General features: G+C 40.8%; 1 protein-coding gene across 1 annotated transcript in view; it reads left to right on the top strand.

Moving 5' to 3' along the window:
- The window catches only part of LOC130115435 (regulator of G-protein signaling 3-like), a 458,149-nt gene that overhangs the window by 416,898 nt on the left and 15,453 nt on the right, over positions 1-25,798 (top strand). The gene's annotated exons all lie outside the window — the stretch shown is intronic.

Raw genomic sequence — 25,798 nt, 5'->3', positions numbered from 1 at the left:
TCGTCACACCGTCTCTCTGCAAACGAGAAAGTAACGTGTATTATATAGCAACAGTCGTCACACAGTCTCTCTGCAAACGAGAGAAGTAACGTGTATTATATATCAACAGTCGTCACACAATCTCCCTGCAAAGGAGAGAAGTAATGTGTATTATATAGCAACAGTCGTCACACAGTCTCTCTGCAAACGAGAGAAGTAACGTGTATTATATATCAACAGTCGTCACACAGTCTCTCTGCAAACGAGAGAAGTAACGTGTATTATATAGCAACAGTCATCACACAGTCTCTCTGCAAACTAGAGAAGTAACGTGTATTATATAGCAACAGTCGTCACACCGTCTCTCTGCAAACAAGAGAAGTAACGTATATTATATAGCAACAGTCGTCACACAGTCTCTCTGCAAAAAAGAGAAGTAACATGTATTACATATCAACAGTCGTCACACCGTCTCTCTGCAAACGAGAGAAGTAACGTGTATTATATAGCAACAGGCGTCACACCGTCTCTCTGCAAACAAGAGAAGTAACTTATATTATATAGCAACAGTCGTCACACAGTCTCTCTGCAAACGAGAAGTAACGTGTATTATATAGCAACAGTCGTCACACAGTCTCTCTGCAAACAAGAGAAGTAACATGTATTATATAGCAACAGTTGTCACACAGTCTCTCTGCAAACGAGAAGTAACATGTATTACATAGCAACAGTCGTCACACAGTCTCTCTGCAAACAAGAGAAGTAAAGTGTATTATATATCAACACTCGTCACACCGTCTCTCTGCAAACGAGAAAGTAACGTTTATTATATAGCAACAGTCGTCACACAGTCTCTATTATATATCAACAGTCGTCACACAATCTCTCTGCAAAGGAGAGAAGTAACATGTATTATATAGCAACAGTCGTCACACAGTCTCTCTGCAAACAAGAGAAGTAACATGTATTATATATCAACTGTCGTCACAGTCTCTCTGCAAACGAGAGAAGTAACATGTATTATATAGCAACAGTCGTCACACAGTCTCTCTGCAAACAAGAGAAGTAACTTTTATTACATAGCAACAGTCGTCACACAGTCTCTCTGCAAACAAGAGAAGTAACATGTATTATATATCAACAGTCGATACACCGTCTCTGCAAACGAGAGAAGTAACGTGTATTATATAGCAACATTTGTCACACAGTCTCTCTGCAAACAAGAGAAGTAACGTGTATTATATAGCGACAGTCGTCACACCGTCTCTCTGCAAACAAGAGAAGTAACGTGTATTATATAGCGACAGTCTTCACACCGTCTCTCTGCAAAAAAGATAAGTAACGTGTATTATATATCAACAGTCGTCACACAGTCTCTCAGCAAACGAGAGAAGTAACGTGTATTATATAGCAACAGTCGTCACAAAGTCTCTCTGCAAACAAGAGAAGTAACGTCTATTATATAGCAACAGTCGTCACACCGTCTCTCTGCAAAAAAGAGAAGTAACGTGTATTATATAGCAACAGTCGTCACACCGTCTCTCTGCAAACAATAAAAGTAACGTGTATTATATAGCAACAGTCGTCACACAGTCTCTCTGCAAACAAGAGAAGTAACTTGTATTACATAGCAACAGTCGTCACACAGTCTCTCTGCAAACAAGAGAAGTAACATGTATTATATATCAACAGTCGTCACACCGTCTCTGCAAACGAGAGAAGTAACGTGTATTATATAGCACAGTCGTCACACAGTCTCTCTGCAAATAAGAGAAGTAACGTGTATTATATATCAACAGTCTTCACACAATCTCTCTGCAAAGGAGAAAAGTAACGTGTATTATATAGCGACAGTCTTCACACCGTCTCTCTGCAAAAAAGATAAGTAACGTGTATTATATATCAACAGTCGTCACACAGTCTCTCAGCAAACGAGAGAAGTAACGTGTATTATATAGCAACAATCGTCACAAAGTCTCTCTGCAAACAAGAGAAGTAACGTCTATTATATAGCAACAGTCGTCACACCGTCTCTCTGCAAAAAAGAGAAGTAACGTGTATTATATAGCAACAGTCGTCACACCGTCTCTCTGCAAACAATAAAAGTAACGTGTATTATATAGCAACAGTCGTCACACAGTCTCTCTGCAAACAAGAGAAGTAACATGTATTATATATCAACAGTCGTCACACCGTCTCTGCAAACGAGAGAAGTAACGTGTATTATATAGCACAGTCGTCACACAGTCTCTCTGCAAACAAGAGAAGTAACGTGTATTATATATCAACAGTCTTCACACAATCTCTCTGCAAAGGAGAAAAGTAACGTGTATTATATATCAACAGTCGTCACACAGTCTCTCTGCAAACAAGAGAAGTAACGTGTATTATATAACAGTCGTCACACAGTCTCTCTGAAAACGAGAGAAGTAACATGTATTATATAGCAACAGTCGTCACACAGTCTCTCTGCAAACAAGAGAAATAACGTGTATTATATAGCAACAGTCGTCACACCGTCTCTGCAAACGAGAGAAGTAACGTGTATTATATAGCAACAGTCGTCACACAGTCTCTCTGCAAACAAGAGAAGTAACGTGTATTATATAGCAACAGTCGTCACACAGTCTCTCTGCAAACAAGAGAAGTAACGTGTATTATATATCAACAGTCGTCACACAGTCTCTCTGCAAACAAGAGAAGTAACATGTATTATATAGCAACAGTCGTCACACCGTCTCTCTGCAAACAAGAGAAGTAACGTGTATTATATAGCAACAGTCGTCACACAGTCTCTCTGCAAACAAGAGAAGTAACATGTATTATATAGCAACAGTCGTCACACAGTCTCTCTGCAAACAAGAGATGTAACGTGTATTATATAGCAACAGTCGTCACACAGTCTCTCTGCAAACGAGAGAAGTAACGTGTATTATATAGCAACAGTCGTCACACCGTCTCTCTGCAAACAAGAGAAGTAACGTGTATTATATAGCAACATTCGTCACACAGTCTCTCTGCAAACAAGATAAGTAACGTGTATTATATAGCAACAGTCGTCACACAGTCTCTCTGCAAACAAGAGAAGTAATGTGTATTATGTAGCAACAGTCGTCACACAGTCTCTCTGCAAACAAGAGAAGTAACGTGTATTATATAGCAACAGTCGTCACACCGTCTCTCTGCAAACGAGAGAAGTAATGTGTATTATATAGCAACAGTCGTCACACATTCTCTCTGCAAACAAGAGAAGTAACATGTATTATATAGCAACAGTCGTCACACAGTCTCTCTGCAAACAAGATAAGTAACGTGTATTATATAGCAACAGTCGTCACACAGTCTCTCTGCAAACAAGAGAAGTAATGTGTATTATGTAGCAACAGTCGTCACACAGTCTCTCTGCAAACAAGAGAAGTAACGTGTATTATATAGCAACAGTCGTCACACCGTCTCTCTGCAAACGAGAGAAGTAACGTGTATTATATAGCAACAGTCGTCACACCGTCTCTCTGCAAACAAGAGAAGTAACGTGTATTATATAGCAACATTCGTCACACAGTCTCTCTGCAAACAAGATAAGTAACGTGTATTATATAGCAACAGTCGTCACACAGTCTCTCTGCAAACAAGAGAAGTAATGTGTATTATGTAGCAACAGTCGTCACACAGTCTCTCTGCAAACAAGAGAAGTAACGTGTATTATATAGCAACAGTCGTCACACCGTCTCTCTGCAAACGAGAGAAGTAATGTGTATTATATAGCAACAGTCGTCACACATTCTCTCTGCAAACAAGAGAAGTAACATGTATTATATATCAACAGTCGTCACACAGTCTCTCTGCAAACAAGAGAAGTAACGTGTATTATATAGCAACAGTCGTCACACAGTCTCTCTGTAAACAAGAGAAGTAACGTGTATTATATATCAACAGTCGTCACACAGTCTCTCTGCAAACAAGAGAAGTAACATGTATTATATAGCAACAGTCGTCACACCGTCTCTCTGCAAACAAGAGAAGTAACGTGTATTATATAGCAACAGTCGTCACACAGTCTCTCTGCAAACAAGAGAAGTAACATGTATTATATAGCAACAGTCGTCACACAGTCTCTCTGCAAACAAGAGATGTAACGTGTATTATATAGCAACAGTCGTCACACAGTCTCTCTGCAAACGAGAGAAGTAACGTGTATTATATAGCAACAGTCGTCACACCGTCTCTCTGCAAACAAGAGACGTAACGTGTATTATATAGCAACATTCGTCACACAGTCTCTCTGCAAACAAGATAAGTAACGTGTATTATATAGCAACAGTCGTCACACAGTCTCTCTGCAAACAAGAGAAGTAATGTGTATTATGTAGCAACAGTCGTCACACAGTCTCTCTGCAAACAAGAGAAGTAACGTGTATTATATAGCAACAGTCGTCACACCGTCTCTCTGCAAACGAGAGAAGTAATGTGTATTATATAGCAACAGTCGTCACACATTCTCTCTGCAAACAAGAGAAGTAACATGTATTATATATCAACAGTCGTCACACAGTCTCTCTGCAAACAAGAGAAGTAACGTGTATTATATAGCAACAGTCGTCACACAGTCTCTCTGCAAACGAGAGAAGTAACGTGTATTATATATCAACAGTCGTCACACAGTCTCTCTGCAAACAAGAGAAGTAACGTGTATTATATAGCAACAGTCGTCACACAGTCTCTCTGCAAACAAGAGAAGTAACGTGTATTATATATCAACAGTCGTCACACCATCTCTCTGCAAACGAGAGAAGTAACGTGTATTATATAGCAACAGTCGTCACACAGTCTCTCTGCAAACAAGAGAAGTAACGTGTATTATATATCAACAGTCGTCACACAATCTCTCTGCAAAGGAGAGAAGTAACGTGTATTATATAGCAACAGTCTTCACACAGTCTCTCTGCAAACAAGAGAAGTAACGTGTATTATATATCAACAGTCGTCACACAATTTCTCTGCAAAGGAGAAAAGTAACGTGTATTATATATCAACAGTCGTCACACAGTCTCTCTGCAAACAAGAGAAGTAACGTGTATTATATAACAGTCGTCACACAGTCTCTCTGAAAACGAGAGAAGTAACGTGTATTATATAGCAACAGTCGTCACACAGTCTCTCTGCAAACAAGAGAAATAACGTGTATTATATAGCAACAGTCGTCACACAGTCTCTCTGCAAACAAGAGAAGTAACGTATTATATAGCAACAGTCGTCACACCGTCTCTCTGCAAACAAGAGAAGTAACGTGTATTATATAGCAACAGTCGTCACACAGTCTCTCTGCAAACAAGAGAAGTAACGTGTATTATATAGCAACAGTCGTCACACCGTCTCTCTGCAAACAAGAGAAGTAACGTGTATTATATAGCCACAGTCGTCACACAGTCTCTATGCAAACGAGAGATGTAACATGTATTATATAGCAACAGTCGTCACACCGTCTCTCTGCAAACAAGAGAAGTAATGTGTATTATATAGCAACAGTCGTCACACCGCCTCTCTGCAAACAAGAGAAGTAACATGTATTATATAGCAACAGTTGTGACACAGTCTCTCTGCAAACGAGAAGTAACATGTATTACATATCAACAGTTGTCACACAGTCTCTCTGCAAACAAGAGAAGTAACATGTATTATATAGCAACAGTCGTCACACCGTCTCCCTGCAAACAAGAGAAGTAACGTGTATTATATAGCAACAGTAGTCACACAGTCGCTCTGCAAACGAGAAGTAACATGTATTACATAGCAACAGTCGTCACACAGTCTCTCTGCAATAAAGAGAAATAACATGTATTATATTTCAACAGTCGTCACACCGTCTCTCTGCAAACGAGAAAGTAACGTGTATTATATAGCAACAGTCGTCACACAGTCTCTCTGCAAACAAGAGAAGTAACTTGTATTATATAGCAACAGTCGTCACACCGTCTCTCTGCAAACAAGGGAAGTAACATGTATTACATAGCAACAGTCGTCACACAGTCTCTCTGCAAACAAGAGAAGCAACATGTATTATATATCAACAGTCGTCACACCGTCTCTCTGCAAACGAGAGAAGTAACGTGTATTATATAGTAACAGTCGTCACACAGTCTCTCTGCAAACAAGAGAAGTAACGTGTATTATATATCAACAGTCGTCACACAATCTCTCTGCAAAGGAGAAAAGTAACGTGTATTATATATCAACAGTCGTCACACAGTCTCTCTGCAAACAAGAGAAGTAACGTGTATTATATAACAGTCGTCACACAGTCTCTCTGAAAACGAGAGAAGTAACGTGTATTATATAGCAACAGTCGTCACACAGTCTCTCTGCAAACAAGAGAAGTAACGTGTATTATATAGCAACAGTCGTCACACCGTCTCTCTGCAAACAAGAGAAGTAACGTGTATTATATAGCCACAGTCGTCACACAGTCTCTATGCAAACGAGAGATGTAACATGTATTATATAGCAACAGTCGTCACACCGTCTCTCTGCAAACAAGAGAAGTAATGTGTATTATATAGCAACAGTCGTCACACCGCCTCTCTGCAAACAAGAGAAGTAACATGTATTATATAGCAACAGTTGTGACACAGTCTCTCTGCAAACGAGAAGTAACATGTATTACATATCAACAGTTGTCACACAGTCTCTCTGCAAACAAGAGAAGTAACATGTATTATATAGCAACAGTCGTCACACCGTCTCCCGGCAAACAAGAGAAGTAACGTGTATTATATAGCAACAGTAGTCACACAGTCGCTCTGCAAACGAGAAGTAACATGTATTACATAGCAACAGTCGTCACACAGTCTCTCTGCAATAAAGAGAAATAACATGTATTATATTTCAACAGTCGTCACACCGTCTCTCTGCAAACGAGAAAGTAACGTGTATTATATAGCAACAGTCGTCACACAGTCTCTCTGCAAACAAGAGAAGTAACATGTATTATATAGCAACAGTCGTCACACCGTCTCTCTGCAAACAAGGGAAGTAACATGTATTACATAGCAACAGTCGTCACACAGTCTCTCTGCAAACAAGAGAAGCAACATGTATTATATATCAACAGTCGTCACACCGTCTCTCTGCAAACGAGAGAAGTAACGTGTATTATATAGTAACAGTCGTCACACAGTCTCTCTGCAAACAAGAGAAGTAACGTGTATTATATATCAACAGTCGTCACACAATCTCTCTGCAAAGGAGAAAAGTAACGTGTATTATATATCAACAGTCGTCACACAGTCTCTCTGCAAACAAGAGAAGTAACGTGTATTATATAACAGTCGTCACACAGTCTCTCTGAAAACGAGAGAAGTAACGTGTATTATATAGCAACAGTCGTCACACAGTCTCTCTGCAAACAAGAGAAATAATGTTTATTATATTGCAACAGTCGTCACACAGTCTCTATGCAAACAAGAGATGTAACATGTGTTATATAGCAACAGTCGTCACACCGTCTCTCTGCAAACAAGAGAAGTAACGTGTATTATATAGCAACAGTCGTCACACCGCCTCTCTGCAAACAAGAGAAGCAACATGTATTATATAGCAACAGTCGTCACACAGTCTCTCTGCAAACAAGAGAAGTAACGTGTATTATATAATAACAGTCGTCACACAGTCTCTCTGCAAACAAGAGAAGTAACATGTATTATATAGCAACAGTCGTCACACCGTCTCTCTGCAAACAAGAGAAGTAACTTGTATTATATAGCAAGAGTCGTCACACCGTCTCTCTGCAAACAAGAGAAGTAACATGTATTATATAGAAACAGTCGTCACACAGTCTCTCTGCAAACAAGAGAAGTAACATGTGTTATATAGCAACAGTCGTCACACCGTCTCTCTGCAAACAAGAGAAGTAACGTATATTATATAGCAACAGTCGTCACAGTCTCTCTGCAAACAAGAGAAGTAACATGTATTACATAGCAACAGTCGTCACACAGTCTCTCTGCAAACAAGAGAAGCAACATGTATTATATATCAACAGTCGTCACACAGTCTCTCTGCAAACAAGAGAAGTAACATGTGTTATATAGCAACAGTCGTCACACCGTCTCTCTGCAAACAAGAGAAGTAACGTATATTATATAGCAACAGTCGTCACAGTCTCTCTGCAAACAAGAGAAGTAACATGTATTACATAGCAACAGTCGTCACACAGTCTCTCTGCAAACAAGAGAAGCAACATGTATTATATATCAACAGTCGTCACACCGTCTCTCTGCAAACAAGAGAAGCAACATGTATTATATATCAACAGTCGTCACACCGTCTCTCTGCAAACGAGAGAAGTAACGTGTATTATATAGTAACAGTCGTCACACAGTCTCTGCAAACAAGAGAAGTAACGTGTATTATATATCAACAGTCGTCACACAATCTCTCTGCAAAGGAGAAAAGTAACGTGTATTATATATCAACAGTCGTCACACAGTCTCTCTGCAAACAAGAGAAGTAACGTGTATTATATAACAGTCGTCACACAGTCTCTCTGAAAACGAGAGAAGTAACGTGTATTATATAGCAACAGTCGTCACACAGTCTCTCTGCAAACAAGAGAAGTAACGTATTATATAGCAACAGTCGTCACACCGTCTCTCTGCAAACAAGAGAAGTAACGTGTATTATATAGCAACAGTCGTCACACAGTCTCACTGCAAACAAGAGAAGTAACGTGTATTATATATCAACAGTTTTCACACAGTCTCTCTGCAAACGAGAGAAGTAACGTGTATTATATAGCAACATTTGTCACACAGTCTCTCTGCAAACAAGAGAAGTAACGTGTATTATATAGCGACAGTCGTCACACCGTCTCTCTGCAAACAAGAGAAGTAACGTGTATTATATAGCGACAGTCATCACATCGTCTCTCTGCAAACAAGAGAAGTAACGTGTATTATATAGCAACAGTCGTCACACAGTCTCTCTGCAAACAAGAGAAGTAACATGTATTATATAGCAACAGTTGTCACACAGTCTCTCTGCAAACGAGAAGTAACATGTATTACATAGCAACAGTCGTCACACAGTCTCTCTGCAAACAAGAGAAGCAACATGTATTATATATCAACAGTCGTCACACCGTCTCTCTGCAAACGAGAGAAGTAACGTGTATTATATAGTAACAGTCGTCACACAGTCTCTCTGCAAACAAGAGAAGTAACGTGTATTATATATCAACAGTCGTCACACAATCTCTCTGCAAAGGAGAGAAGTAACGTGTATTATATAGCAACAGTCTTCACACAGTCTCTCTGCAAACAAGAGAAGTAACGTGTATTATATATCAACAGTCGTCACACAATGTCTCTGCAAAGGAGAAAAGTAACGTGTATTATATATCAACAGTCGTCACACAGTCTCTCTGCAAACAAGAGAAGTTACGTGTATTATATAACAGTCGTCACACAGTCTCTCTGAAAACGAGAGAAGTAATGTGTATTATATAGCAACAGTCGTCACACAGTCTCTCTGCAAACAAGAGAAATAACATGTATTATATAGCAACAGTCGTCACACCGTCTCTCTGCAAACAAGAGAAGTAACGTGTATTATATAGCAACAGTCGTCACACCGCCTCTCTGCAAACAAGAGAAGTAACATGTATTATATAGCAACAGTCGTCACACAGTCTCTCTGCAAACAAGAGAAGTAACGTGTATTATATAATAACAGTCGTCACACAGTCTCTCTGCAAACAAGAGAAGTAACATGTATTATATAGCAACAGTCGTCACACCGTCTCTCTGCAAACAAGAGAAGTAACGTGTATTATATAGCAACAGTCGTCACACCGTCTCTCTGCAAACAAGAGAAGTAACTTGTATTATATAGCAACAGTCGTCACACAGTCTCTCTGCAAACGAGAAGTAACGTGTATTATATAGCAACAGTCGTCACACAGTCTCTCTGCAAACAAGAGAAGTAACATGTATTATATAGCAACAGTTGTCACACAGTCTCTCTGCAAACGAGAAGTAACATGTATTACATAGCAACAGTCGTCACACAGTCTCTCTGCAAACAAGAGAAGTAACGTGTATTATATATCAACAGTCGTCACACAGTCTCTCTGCAAACAAGAGAAGTAACGTGTATTATATAACAGTCGTCACACAGTCTCTCTGAAAACGAGAGAAGTAACGTGTATTATATAGCAACAGTCGTCACACAGTCTCTCTGCAAACAAGAGAAATAACGTGTATTATATTGCAACAGTCGTCACACAGTCTCTGCAAACAAGAGAAGTAACGTATTATATAGCAACAGTCGTCACACCGTCTCTCTGCAAACAAGAGAAGTAACGTGTATTATATAGCAACAGTCGTCACACAGTCTCTCTGCAAACAAGAGAAGTAACGTGTATTATATAGCAACAGTCGTCACACCGTCTCTCTGCAAACAAGAGAAGTAACTTGTATTATATAGCAACAGTCGTCACACAGTCTCTCTGCAAACGAGAAGTAACGTGTATTATATAGCAACAGTCGTCACACAGTCTCTCTACAAACAAGAGAAGTAACATGTATTATATAGCAACAGTTGTCACACAGTCTCTCTGCAAACGAGAAGTAACATGTATTACATAGCAACAGTCGTCACACAGTCTCTCTGCAAACAAGAGAAGTAACGTGTATTATATATCAACAGTCGTCACACAATCTCTCTGCAAAGGAGAGAAGTAACGTGTATTATATAGCAACAGTCGTCACACAGTCTCTCTGCAAACAAGAGAAATAACGTGTATTATATTGCAACAGTCGTCACACAGTCTCTGCAAACAAGAGAAGTAACGTATTATATAGCAACAGTCGTCACACCGTCTCTCTGCAAACAAGAGAAGTAACGTGTATTATATAGCAACAGTCGTCACACAGTCTCTCTGCAAACAAGAGAAGTAACGTGTATTATATAGCAACAGTCGTCACACCGTCTCTCTGCAAACAAGATAATTAACGTGTATTATATAGCAACAGTCGTCACACAGTCTCTCTGCAAACAAGAGAAGTAACGTGTATTATATAGCAACAGTCGTCACACCGCCTCTCTGCAAACAAGAGAAGTAACATGTATTATATAGCAACAGTCGTCACACAGTCTCTCTGCAAACAAGAGAAGTAACGTGTATTATATAATAACAGTCGTCACACAGTCTCTCTGCAAACAAGAGAAGTAACATGTATTATATAGCAACAGTAGTCACACCGTCTCTCTGCAAACAAGAGAAGTAACGTGTATTATATAGCAACAGTCGTCACACCGTCTCTCTGCAAACAAGAGAAGTAACTTGTATTATATAGCAACAGTCGTCACACAGTCTCTCTGCAAACGAGAAGTAACGTGTATTATATAGCAACAGTCGTCACACAGTCTCTCTACAAACAAGAGAAGTAACATGTATTATATAGCAACAGTTGTCACACAGTCTCTCTGCAAACGAGAAGTAACATGTATTACATAGCAACAGTCGTCACACAGTCTCTCTGCAAACAAGAGAAGTAACGTGTATTATATATCAACAGTCGTCACACCGTCTCTCTGCAAACGAGAAAGTAACGTTTATTATATAGCAACAGTCGTCACACAGTCTCTCTGCAAACAAGAGAAGTAACGTGTATTATATATCAACAGTCGTCACACAATCTCTCTGCAAAGGAGAGAAGTAACGTGTATTATATAGCAACAGTCGTCACACAGTCTCTCTGCAAACAAGAGAAGTAACATGTATTATATATCAACAGTCGTCACAGTCTCTCTGCAAACGAGAGAAGTAACATGTATTATATAGCAACAGTCGTCACACAGTCTCTCTGCAAACAAGAGAAGTAACTTTTATTACATAGCAACAGTCGTCACAGTCTCTCTGCAAACGAGAGAAGTAACGTGTATTATATAGCAACAGTCATCACACAGTCTCTCTGCAAACAAGAGAAGTAACATGTATTATATAGCAACAGTCGTCACACAGTCTCTCTGCAAACGAGAGAAGTAACGTGTATTATATAGCAACTGTTGTCACACAGTCTCTCTGCAAACAAGAGAAGTAACGTGTATTATGTAGCGACAGTCGTCACACCGTCTCTCTGCAAACAAGAGAAGTAACGTGTATTATATAGCGACAGTCATCACACCGTCTCTCTGCAAACAAGAGAAGTAACATGTATTATATAGCAACAGTCGTCACACCGTCTCTCTGCAAACAAGGGAAGTAACATGTATTACATAGCAACAGTCGTCACACAGTCTCTCTGCAAACAAGAGAAGCAACATGTATTATATATCAACAGTCGTCACACCGTCTCTCTGCAAATGAGAGAAGTAACGTGTATTATATAGTAACAGTCGTCACACAGTCTCTCTGCAAACAAGAGAAGTAACGTGTATTATATATCAACAGTCGTCACACAATCTCTCTGCAAAGGAGAGAAGTAACGTGTATTATATAGCAACAGTCTTCACACAGCCTCTCTGCAAACAAGAGAAGTAACGTGTATTATATAGCAACAGTCGTCACACAGTCTCTATGCAAACAAGAGATGTAACATGTATTATATAGCAACAGTCGTCACACAGTCTCTCTGCAAACAAGAGAAGTAACATGTATTATATAGCAACAGTCGTCACACCGTCTCTCTGCAAACAAGAGAAGTAACGTGTATTATATAGCAACAGTCGTCACACCGTCTCTCTGCAAACAAGAGAAGTAACTTGTATTATATAGCAACAGTCGTCATACAGTCTCTCTGCAAACGAGAAGTAACGTGTATTAGATAGCAACAGTCGTCACACAGTCTCTCTGCAAACAAGAGAAGTAACATGTATTATATAGCAACAGTTGTCACACAGTCTCTCTGCAAACGAGAAGTAACATGTATTACATAGCAACAGTCGTCACACAGTCTCTCTGCAAACAAGAGAAGTAACTTTTATTACATAGCAACAGTCGTCACAGTCTCTCTGCAAACGAGAGAAGTAACGTGTATTATATAGCAACAGTCATCACACAGTCTCTCTGCAAACAAGAGAAGTAACATGTATTATATAGCAACAGTCGTCACACAGTCTCTCTGCAAACGAGAGAAGTAACGTGTATTATATAGCAACTGTTGTCACACAGTCTCTCTGCAAACAAGAGAAGTAACGTGTATTATGTAGCGACAGTCGTCACACCGTCTCTCTGCAAACAAGAGAAGTAACGTGTATTATATAGCGACAGTCATCACACCGTCTCTCTGCAAACAAGAGAAGTAACATGTATTATATAGCAACAGTCGTCACACCGTCTCTCTGCAAACAAGGGAAGTAACATGTATTACATAGCAACAGTCGTCACACAGTCTCTCTGCAAACAAGAGAAGCAACATGTATTATATATCAACAGTCGTCACACCGTCTCTCTGCAAATGAGAGAAGTAACGTGTATTATATAGTAACAGTCGTCACACAGTCTCTCTGCAAACAAGAGAAGTAACGTGTATTATATATCAACAGTCGTCACACAATCTCTCTGCAAAGGAGAGAAGTAACGTGTATTATATAGCAACAGTCTTCACACAGCCTCTCTGCAAACAAGAGAAGTAACGTGTATTATATAGCAACAGTCGTCACACAGTCTCTATGCAAACAAGAGATGTAACATGTATTATATAGCAACAGTCGTCACACAGTCTCTCTGCAAACAAGAGAAGTAACATGTATTATATAGCAACAGTCGTCACACCGTCTCTCTGCAAACAAGAGAAGTAACGTGTATTATATAGCAACAGTCGTCACACCGTCTCTCTGCAAACAAGAGAAGTAACTTGTATTATATAGCAACAGTCGTCATACAGTCTCTCTGCAAACGAGAAGTAACGTGTATTAGATAGCAACAGTCGTCACACAGTCTCTCTGCAAACAAGAGAAGTAACATGTATTATATAGCAACAGTTGTCACACAGTCTCTCTGCAAACGAGAAGTAACATGTATTACATAGCAACAGTCGTCACACAGTCTCTCTGCAAACAAGAGAAGTAACGTGTATTATATATCAACAGTCGTCACACCGTCTCTCTGCAAACGAGAAAGTAACGTTTATTATATAGCAACAGTCGTCACACAGTCTCTCTGCAAACAAGAGAAGTAACGTGTATTATATATCAACAGTCGTCACACAATCTCTCTGCAAAGGAGAGAAGTAACGTGTATTATATAGCAACAGTCGTCACACAGTCTCTCTGCAAACAAGAGAAGTAACATGTATTATATATCAACAGTCATCACAGTCTCTCTGCAAACGAGAGAAGTAACATGTATTATATAGCAACAGTCGTCACACAGTCTCTCTGCAAACAAGAGAAGTAACTTTTATTACATAGCAACAGTCGTCACACAGTCTCTCTGCAAACAGGAGAAGTAACATGTATTATATATCAACAGTCGATACACCGTCTCTGCAAACGAGAGAAGTAACGTGTATTATATAGCAACAGTCGTCACACAGTCTCTCTGCAAACAAGAGAAGTAACGTGTATTATATAGCAACTGTTGTCACACAGTCTCTCTGCAAACAAGAGAAGTAACGTGTATTATATAGCGACAGTCGTCACACCGTCTCTCTGCAAACAAGAGAAGTAACGTGTATTATATAGCGACAGTCATCACACCGTCTCTCTGCAAACAAGAGAAGTAACATGTATTATATAGCAACAGTCGTCACACCGTCTCTCTGCAAACAAGGGAAGTAACATGTATTACGTAGCAACAGTCGTCACACAGTCTCTCTGCAAACAAGAGAAGCAACATGTATTATATATCAACAGTCGTCACACCGTCTCTCTGCAAATGAGAGAAGTAACGTGTATTATATAGTAACAGTCGTCACACAGTCTCTCTGCAAACAAGAGAAGTAACGTGTATTATATATCAACAGTCGTCACACAATCTCTCTGCAAAGGAGAGAAGTAACGTGTATTATATAGCAACAGTCTTCACACAGCCTCTCTGCAAACAAGAGAAGTAACGTGTATTATATAGCAACAGTCGTCACACAGTCTCTATGCAAACAAGAGATGTAACATGTATTATATAGCAACAGTCGTCACACCGTCTCTCTGCAAACAAGAGAAGTAACGTGTATTATATAGCAACAGTCGTCACACCGCCTCTCTGCAAACAAGAGAAGTAACATGTATTATATAGCAACAGTCGTCACACAGTCTCTCTGCAAACAAGAGAAGTAATGTGTATTATATAGCGACAGTCATCACACCGTCTATCTGCAAACAAGAGAAGTAACATGTATTATATAGCAACAGTCGTCACACCGTCTCTCTGCAAACAAGGGAAGTAACATGTATTACATAGCAACAGTCGTCACACAGTCTCTCTGCAAACAAGAGAAGCAACATGTATTATATATCAACAGTCGAACACCGTCTCTCTGCAAACGAGAGAAGTAACGTGTATTATATAGTAACAGTCGTCACACAGTCTCTCTGCAAACAAGAGAAGTAACGTGTATTATATATCAACAGTCGTCACACAATCTCTCTGCAAAGGAGAGAAGTAACGTGTATTATATAGCAAAAGTCTTCACACAGTCTCTCTGCAAACAAGAGAAGTAACGTGTATTATATAGCAACAGTCGTCACACAGTCTCTATGCAAACAAGAGATGTAACATGTATTATATAGCAACAGTCGTCACACCGTCTCTCTGCAAACAAGAGAAGTAACGTGTATTATATAGCAACAGTCGTCACACCGCCTCTCTGCAAACAAGAGAAGTAACATGTATTATATATCAACAGTCGTCACACAATCTCTCTGCAAAGGAGAGAAGTAACGTGTATTATATAGCAACAGTCTTCACACAGTCTCTCTGCAAACAAGAGAAGTAACGTGTATTATATATCAACAGTCGTCACACAATGTCTCTACAAAGGAGAAAAGTAACGTGTATTATATATCAACAGTCGTCACACAGTCTCTCTGCAAACAAGAGAAGTAACGTGTATTATATAACAGTCGTCACACAGTCTCTCTGAAAACGAGAGAAGTAACGTGTATTATATAGCAACAGTCGTCACACAGTCTCTCTGCAAACAAGAGAAATAACGTGTATTATATTGCAACAGTCGTCACACAGTCTCTGCAAACAAGAGAAGTAACGTATTATATAGCAACAGTCGTCACACAGTCTCTCTGCAAACAAGAGAAGTAACGTGTATTATATAGCAACAGTCGTCACACAGTCTCTCTGCAAACAAGAGAAGTAACGTGTATTATATAGCAACAGTCGTCACACCGTCTCTCTGCAAACAAGAGAATTAACGTGTATTATATAGCAACAGTCGTCACACCGTCTCTCTGCAAACAAGAGAAGTAACGTGTATTATATAGCAACAGTCGTCACACCGCCTCTCTGCAAACAAGAGAAGTAACATGTATTATATAGCAACAGTCGTCACACAGTCTCTCTGCAAACAAGAGAAGTAACGTGTATTATATAATAACAGTCGTCACACAGTCTCTCTGCAAACAAGAGAAGTAACATGTATTATATAGCAACAGTCGTCACACCGTCTCTCTGCAAACAAGAGAAGTAACGTGTATTATATAGCAACAGTCGTCACACCGTCTCTCTGCAAACAAGAGAAGTAACTTGTATTATATAGCAACAGTCGTCATACAGTCTCTCTGCAAACGAGAAGTAACGTGTATTAGATAGCAACAGTCGTCACACAGTCTCTCTGCAAACAAGAGAAGTAACATGTATTATATAGCAACAGTTGTCACACAGTCTCTCTGCAAACGAGAAGTAACATGTATTACATAGCAACAGTCGTCACACAGTCTCTCTGCAAACAAGAGAAGTAACGTGTATTATATATCAACAGTCGTCACACCGTCTCTCTGCAAACGAGAAAGTAACGTTTATTATATAGCAACAGTCGTCACACAGTCTCTCTGCAAACAAGAGAAGTAACGTGTATTATATATCAACAGTCGTCACACAATCTCTCTGCAAAGGAGAGAAGTAACGTGTATTATATAGCAACAGTCGTCACACAGTCTCTCTGCAAACAAGAGAAGTAACATGTATTATATATCAACAGTCATCACAGTCTCTCTGCAAACGAGAGAAGTAACATGTATTATATAGCAACAGTCGTCACACAGTCTCTCTGCAAACAAGAGAAGTAACTTTTATTACATAGCAACAGTCGTCACACAGTCTCTCTGCAAACAGGAGAAGTAACATGTATTATATATCAACAGTCGATACACCGTCTCTGCAAACGAGAGAAGTAACGTGTATTATATAGCAACAGTTGTCACACAGTCTCTCTGCAAACAAGAGAAGTAACGTGTATTATATAGCAACAGTCGTCACACAGTCTCTCTGCAAACGAGAGAAGTAACGTGTATTATATAGCAACTGTTGTCACACAGTCTCTCTGCAAACAAGAGAAGTAACGTGTATTATATAGCGACAGTCGTCACACCGTCTCTCTGCAAACAAGAGAAGTAACGTGTATTATATAGCGACAGTCATCACACCGTCTCTCTGCAAACAAGAGAAGTAACATGTTTTATATAGCAACAGTCGTCACACCGTCTCTCTGCAAACAAGGGAAGTAACATGTATTACATAGCAACAGTCGTCACACAGTCTCTCTGCAAACAAGAGAAGCAACATGTATTATATATCAACAGTCGTCACACCGTCTCTCTGCAAATGAGAGAAGTAACGTGTATTATATAGTAACAGTCGTCACACAGTCTCTCTGCAAACAAGAGAAGTAACGTGTATTATATATCAACAGTCGTCACACAATCTCTCTGCAAAGGAGAGAAGTAACGTGTATTATATAGCAACAGTCTTCACACAGCCTCTCTGCAAACAAGAGAAGTAACGTGTATTATATAGCAACAGTCGTCACACAGTCTCTATGCAAACAAGAGATGTAACATGTATTATATAGCAACAGTCGTCACACCGTCTCTCTGCAAACAAGAGAAGTAACGTGTATTATATAGCAACAGTCGTCACACCGCCTCTCTGCAAACAAGAGAAGTAACATGTATTATATAGCAACAGTCGTCACACAGTCTCTCTGCAAACAAGAGAAGTAATGTGTATTATATAGCAACAGTCGTCACACAGTCTCTCTGCAAACAAGAGAAGTAACATGTATTATATAGCAACAGTCGTCACAGCGTCTCTCTGCAAACAAGGGAAGTAACATGTATTACATAGCAACAGTCGTCACACAGTCTCTCTGCAAACAAGAGAAGCAACATGTATTATATATCAACAGTCGTCACACCGTCTCTCTGCAAACGAGAGAAGTAATGTGTATTATATAGTAACAGTCGTCACACAGTCTCTCTGCAAACAAGAGAAGTAACGTGTATTATATATCAACAGTCGTCACACAATCTCTCTGCAAAGGAGAAAAGTAACGTGTATTATATATCAACAGTCGTCACACAGTCTCTCTGCAAACAAGAGAAGTAACGTGTATAATATAACAGTCGTCACACAGTCTCTCTGAAAACGAGAGAAGTAACGTGTATTATATAGCAACAGTCGTCACACAGTCTCTCTGCAAACAAGATAAATAATGTGTATTATATTGCAACAGTCGTCACACAGTCTCTATGCAAACAAGAGATGTAACATGTGTTATATAGCAACAGTCGTCACACCGTCTCTCTGCAAACAAGAGAAGTAACGTGTATTATAAAGCAACAGTCGTCACACCGCCTCTCTGCAAACAAGAGAAGCAACATGTATTATATAGCAACAGTCGTCACACAGTCTCTCTGCAAACAAGAGAAGTAACGTGTATTATATAATAACAGTCGTCACACAGTCTCTCTGCAAACAAGAGAAGTAACATGTATTATATAGCAACAGTCGTCACACCGTCTCTCTGCAAACAAGAGAAGTAACTTGTATTATATAGCAACAGTCGTCACACCGTCTCTCTGCAAACAAGAGAAGTAACATGTATTATATAGAAACAGTCGTCACACAGTCTCTCTGCAAACAAGAGAAGTAACATGTGTTATATAGCAACAGTCGTCACACCGTCTCTCTGCAAACAAGAGAAGTAACGTATATTATATAGCAACAGTCGTCACAGTCTCTCTGCAAACAAGAGAAGTAACATGTATTACATAGCAACAGTCGTCACACAGTCTCTCTGCAAACAAGAGAAGCAACATGTATTATATATCAACAGTCGTCACACCGTCTCTCTGCAAACAAGAGAAGCAACATGTATTATATATCAACAGTCGTCACACCGTCTCTCTGCAAACGAGAGAAGTAACGTGTATTATATAGTAACAGTCGTCACACAGTCTCTGCAAACAAGAGAAGTAACGTGTATTATAAATCAACAGTCGTCACACAATCTCTCTGCAAAGGAGAAAAGTAACGTGTATTATATATCAACAGTCGTCACACAGTCTCTCTGCAAACAAGAGAAGTAACGTGTATTATATAACAGTCGTCACACAGTCTCTCTGAAAACGAGAGAAGTAACGTGTATTATATAGCAACAGTCGTCACACAGTCTCTCTGCAAACAAGAGAAATAACGTGTATTATATAGCAACAGTCGTCACACAGTCTCTCTGCAAAAAAGAGAAGTAACGTATTATATAGCAACAGTCGTCACACCGTCTCTCTGCAAACAAGAGAAGTAACGTGTATTATATAGCAACAGTCGTCACACAGTCTCTCTGCAAACAAGAGAAGTAACGTGTATTATATAGCAACAGTCGTCACACCGTCTCTCTGCAAACAAGAGAAGTAACGTGTATTATATAGCAACAGTCGTCACACAGTCTCAATGCAAACGAGAGATGTAACATGTATTATATAGCAACAGTCGTCACACCGTCTCTCTGCAAACAAGAGAAGTAATGTGTATTATATAGCAACAGTCGTCACACCGCCTCTCTGCAAACAAGAGAAGTAACATGTATTATATAGCAACAGTTGTGACACAGTCTCTCTGCAAACGAGAAGTAACATGTATTACATATCAACAGTTGTCACACAGTCTCTCTGCAAACAAGAGAAGTAACATGTATTATATAGCAACAGTCGTCACACCGTCTCCCTGCAAACAAGAGAAGTAACGTGTATTATATAACAACAGTAGTCACACAGTCGCTCTGCAAACGAGAAGTAACATGTATTACATAGCAACAGTCGTCACACAGTCTCTCTGCAATAAAGAGAAATAACATGTATTATATTTCAACAGTCGTCACACCGTCTCTCTGCAAACGAGAAAGTAACGTGTATTATATAGGAACAGTCGTCACACAGTCTCTCTGCAAACAAGAGAAGTAACATGTATTATATAGCAACAGTCGTCACACAGTCTCTCTGCAAACAAGACAAATAACCTGTATTATATAGCAACAGTCGTCACACAGTCTCTCTGCAAACAAGAGAAGTAACATGTATTATATAGCACCAGTCGTCACACAGTCTCTCTGCAAACAAGACAAATAACCTGTATTATATAGCAACAGTCGTCACACAGTCTCTCTGCAAACAAGAGAAGTAACGTATTATATAGCAACAGTCGTCACACCGTCTCTCTGCAAACAAGAGAAGTAACGTGTATTATATAGCAACAGTCGTCACACAGTCTCACTGCAAACAAGAGAAGTAACGTGTATTATATATCAACAGTTTTCACACAGTCTCTCTGCAAACGAGAGAAGTAACGTGTATTATATAGCAACAGTCGTCACACAGTCTCTCTGCAAACAAGAGAAGTAACGTGTATTATATAGCAACAGTCGTCACACAGTCTCTCTGCAAACGAGAGAAGTAACTGTATTATATAGCAACATTTGTCACACAGTCTCTCTGCAAACAAGAGAAGTAACGTGTATTATATAGCGACAGTCGTCACACCGTCTCTCTGCAAACAAGAGAAGTAACGTTTATTATATAGCGACAGTCATCACATCGTCTCTCTGCAAACAAGAGAAGTAACGTGTATTATATAGCAACAGTCGGCACACAGTCTCTCTGCAAACAAGAGAAGTAACATGTATTACATAGCAACAGTCGTCACACAGTCTCTCTGCAAAAAGATAAGTAACGTATATTATATATCAACAGTCGTCACACAGTCTCTCAGCAAACGAGAGAAGTAACGTGTATTATATAGCAACAGTCGTCACAAAGTCTCTCTGCAAACAAGAGAAGTAACGTCTATTATATAGCAACAGTCGTCACACCGTCTCTCTGCAAAAAAGAGAAGTAACGTGTATTATATAGCAACAGTCGTCACACCGTCACTCTGCAAACAATAAAAGTAACGTGTATTATATAGCAACAGTCGTCACACAGTCTCTCTGCAAACAAGAGAAGTAACTTGTATTACATAGCAACAGTCGTCACACAGTCTTTCTGCAAACAAGAGAAGTAACATGTATTATATATCAACAGTCGTCACACCGTCTCTGCAAACGAGAGAAGTAACGTGTATTATATAGCACAGTCGTCACACAGTCTCTCTGCAAACAATAGAAGTAACGTGTATTATATATCAACAGTCTTCACACAATCTTTCTGCAAAGGAGAAAAGTAACGTGTATTATATATCAACAGTCGTCACACAGTCTCTCTGCAAACAAGAGAAGTAACGTGTATTATATAACAGTCGTCACACAGTCTCTCTGAAAACGAGAGAAGTAACATGTATTATATAGCAACAGTCGTCACACAGTCTCTCTGCAAACAAGAGAAATAACGTGTATTATATAGCAACAGTCGTCACACCGTCTCTGCAAACGAGAGAAGTAACGTGTATTATATAGCAACAGTCGTCACACAGTCTCTCTGCAAACAAGAGAAGTAACATGTATTATATAGCAACAGTCGTCACACCGTCTCTCTGCAAACAAGAGAAGTAACCTGTATTATATAGCAACAGTCGTCACACAGTCTCTCTGCAAACAAGAGAAGTAACATGTATTATATAGCAACAGTCGTCACACAGTCTCTCTGCAAACAAGAGATGTAACGTGTATTATATAGCAACAGTCGTCACACAGTCTCTCTGCAAACAAGAGAAGTAACATGTATTATATAGCAACAGTCGTCACACAGTCCCTCTGCATACAAGAGAAGTAACGTGTATTATATAGCAACAGTCGTCACACAGTCTCTCTGCAAACAATAGAAATAACGTGTATTATATAGCAACAGTCGTCACACCGTCTCTCTGCAAACAAGAGAAGTAACGTGTATTATATGGCAACAGTCGTCACACCGTCTCTCTGCAAACAAGAGTAGTAACGTGTATTATATAGCAACAGTCGTCACACAGTCTCTCTGCAAACAAGAGAAGTAACGTGTATTATATAGCAACAGTCGTCACACAGTCTCTCTGCAAACAAGAGAAGTAACATGTATTATATATCAACAGTCTTCACACAGTCTCTCTGCAAACGAGAGAAGTAACATGTATTATATAGCAACAGTCGTCACACAGTCTCTCTGCAAACGAGAGAAGTAACATGTATTATATAGCAACAGTCGTCACACAGTCTCTCTGCAAACGAGAGAAGTAACGTGTATTATATAGCAACAGTCGTCACACCGTCTCTCTGCAAACAAGAGAAGTAACGTGTATTATATAGCAACAGTCGTCACACCGTCTCTCTGCAAACAAGAGAAGTAACGTGTATTATATAGCAATAGTCGTCACACAGTCTCTCTGCAAACAAGAGAAGTAACATGTATTATATAGCAACAGTCGTCACACCGTCTCTTTGCAAACAAGAGAAGTAACGTGTATTATATAGCAACAGTCGTCACACAGTCTCTCTGCAAACAAGAGAAGTAACATGTATTATATAGCAACAGTCGTCACACAGTTTCTGCAACTTGCTGTCAGAATCTCGTTTTCTAATCACGTACTCACTCGAGACTTCATTGCACACTGCACACTTCACTAGCGACGCCGCCCTCTGCTGGCCGGATTTAGACATCACAACTAAATTCTGATACTCAATAATACAAATAACCGTCAGAGAAATATAACCACTGCCCGAACATGGAGAAATATAACCACTGCCCGGACATGGAGAAATATAACCATTGCCCGAACATGGATATCTGAAACCAAATACCAGTTAAACATGGAAATAACATAAATCTTGGAAACATAACCTAACTATGGCTTGGTATGCCACACCTGCCCTGGGGGCAGGGTGGCAGGGCTCTCGCATCTGTCTGCATCATGGGGGGGGGGGGTGAGGACCATGTCTGGGTCAGTGGAATGTGCCATCTGGTCTGGGCTGATGAGCCTGCGCTCATATCCCACTGCCCTCCACTTTAGCTCCATACACAGTATGTGTGCACAATAAGCACTGGGACTACCAGTATGAGCAGGTTGTGGGAAGTCGGGGGGGGGGGGGTTGTTACCAAGAGGGCCCCTGTCCCGGTGGATCATTCTGTCTTCGGCGCTGGATGCTGTCCTTCTTGCTGCTCTCCTGAACAACTCATACACCAAAGCTTGACAATTCTAACTCCATACACGGCACCAGCACACGATAAGCACTGGGACTACCGGCATGGGCGAGTTGTGTGCGGTCAGGGGGGCGGCCGGGAGGGCCTCCTGTCCAGGTGGATTGTTCTGTCTTCAGTGCTGGGTGGTGTCCTTCATGCTGCTCTCCAGCAGGGCTGCGATGAGCACTGCCAGGTGCTTTTCATGATCCCTAGGTGGCAGTTTTTTGTTGTCAGTATGGGCCGCGGGGGGGGGGGCTGTTCGAGGTGGGGTGTGGGGGTGCTGCCGTCGGCTGGCTTGGGCTGAGTGTATCTGGCTAAGTGGGTGTGTGCTCGGTGGGTGCAGCCAGAGGGGCATCTACCTGGCGCTGGCATGGCGGGCCTCAATGCTACGTCTGGCATAAACGGGCATTGGAACTCCCTTGCCTGCCTGCCTGCTGGGTGGGCGGTCCCGGCGGTGCATCGGTCTGTAACGGGGCCTGGCTCTGGGCTGGTGGTGTTTGCTTGTCATCTGCAGCTGGGCTCCTGTGCCAGCAGGTGCACCATGTGCCTGCACCTGGGGCAAGGCAGGGAGGATGTGCTTCGGGGATGGGTTGGGCTGTTGCTCTGCGGTTTCCTGGCCCCCCTGTTGACTCGGTGTTCATCTGGGGTTGTGATGCTTGGGCTCCGGCTGTTCTCGTGGTCATGAGATGTCTGCACGATTGTGAGGCCCTTGGGTGGCTGCAGAGCTGACTGCTGCTCGAAGGCACTATAATAAGTCATGAATCTTGGACAGCAGAATTTATTGGGATTAATCCTATACATTCACAGGTGAACACTTTACACACACACACAGATGATCACATCACGTGCACATACACACTCCCCGGAACACTCTCTGGATTACATCCTCCTCCTCCTCCCACTGTCCTACAGTCCTTTCTCTTCCTTTTCCCCCCTTTTTGTCTGTCTTCTCCTTTATCGCTATGACTACTGTCTTAAACTGATATTGATAAGCTCAAATTAATTATATTTTTCAAACACAAGTCAGCATCTGTTTCTGTCTGTGTCTTATCATAACATAGCTCAGTAGGTAAGAATGTCGGCTTTCTATGCCGCAGATTGGAGGTTCAAACCCCGGGCGGGACAAGCCACCAGTAAGAGTCCATGGCTTAGACTCCTAATGCTACACAAGCCAGCTACCTCAGATATGAGTGAGAGTAACATGAATAGAGTCATACTGGCTTGGACATCACCCGGGTTAACACGGTCTGCGTCAGTTGTTGGGGAACCAGGTCAACCTGATGAGAAATGGGTTACTGGAACAAGAAGTTCATGGACAAGGGTCAAGAACCTGGAACTGATGGAATGCTACTACAACAGCAGGCTCCTGGAGAGGGGCTGTATGAAGTGAATGTGGGAACTGTGGACCAGTGGGACGCTATAGGGTTATGTACATATTAAGGGGGCGTTGCTTTAATGTATAAATCTATTGTCAATCTGACTTCTAGACTTGAATCTAAATTCCAGCCTTTTGAGTCTCTTGTTCTTGGTCCATCTCCCTCAGCCATGAATAGACTCGGCTCAGTCCAGATTGTGATACTCTATCGGCCTCCTGGCTGTGACTCGTTATTTCTTGAAGAATTTGGAGAGTTTGTCTCAGGCCTTGTTACTCACTCTGATGAGATTCTAATTCTTGGTGATTTCAATATTCATCTGAATAAGGCTGCTGATCCTCTAAGTAAAGCCTTTCTGGCACTAGTTGATACTTTTGGGTTCACTCACTTTGTTCAAGAGTCGACTCATTGTAGCGGCCGGTGTACACCCAGTACTTTCTTGTACTGCCGACCGGTACGCCCACAGGACCAGGGGTAGATGACAGTCCCAGTCTCGCTGGTGCCGTGAGGTGACAATAGCGAGTTGTGTTGTGAACATTCGATTGAACCTCTCCACCAGTCCGTCGCTCTGGGGGTGGAGGGTCGTTGTTCTGGTCTTCTTCACCCCCATGCGTTGACACACCTCAGCGAACACCTGTGCCTCGAAGTTCCGCCCCTGACCGCTGTGTATTTCTTTGGGCGCACCGAACCGACAGAACATCTCACACACCAGCCGCTCAACTGTAGTGGCAGCGCTCTGGTCTGGGACCGCATACGCCTCAGGCCATTTGGTAAAGTAGTCCATGGCCACAAGGACGTAGCGGTTTCGGTGGTGGTGGGAAATGTGGTGGTGGTGGGAAATGGGCCAAGGA

This window comes from Lampris incognitus, chromosome 1 (assembly GCF_029633865.1).
Source record: "Lampris incognitus isolate fLamInc1 chromosome 1, fLamInc1.hap2, whole genome shotgun sequence".
Taxonomy (NCBI): domain Eukaryota; kingdom Metazoa; phylum Chordata; class Actinopteri; order Lampriformes; family Lampridae; genus Lampris; species Lampris incognitus.
This window is presented reverse-complemented; position numbering and strand designations above follow the sequence as displayed.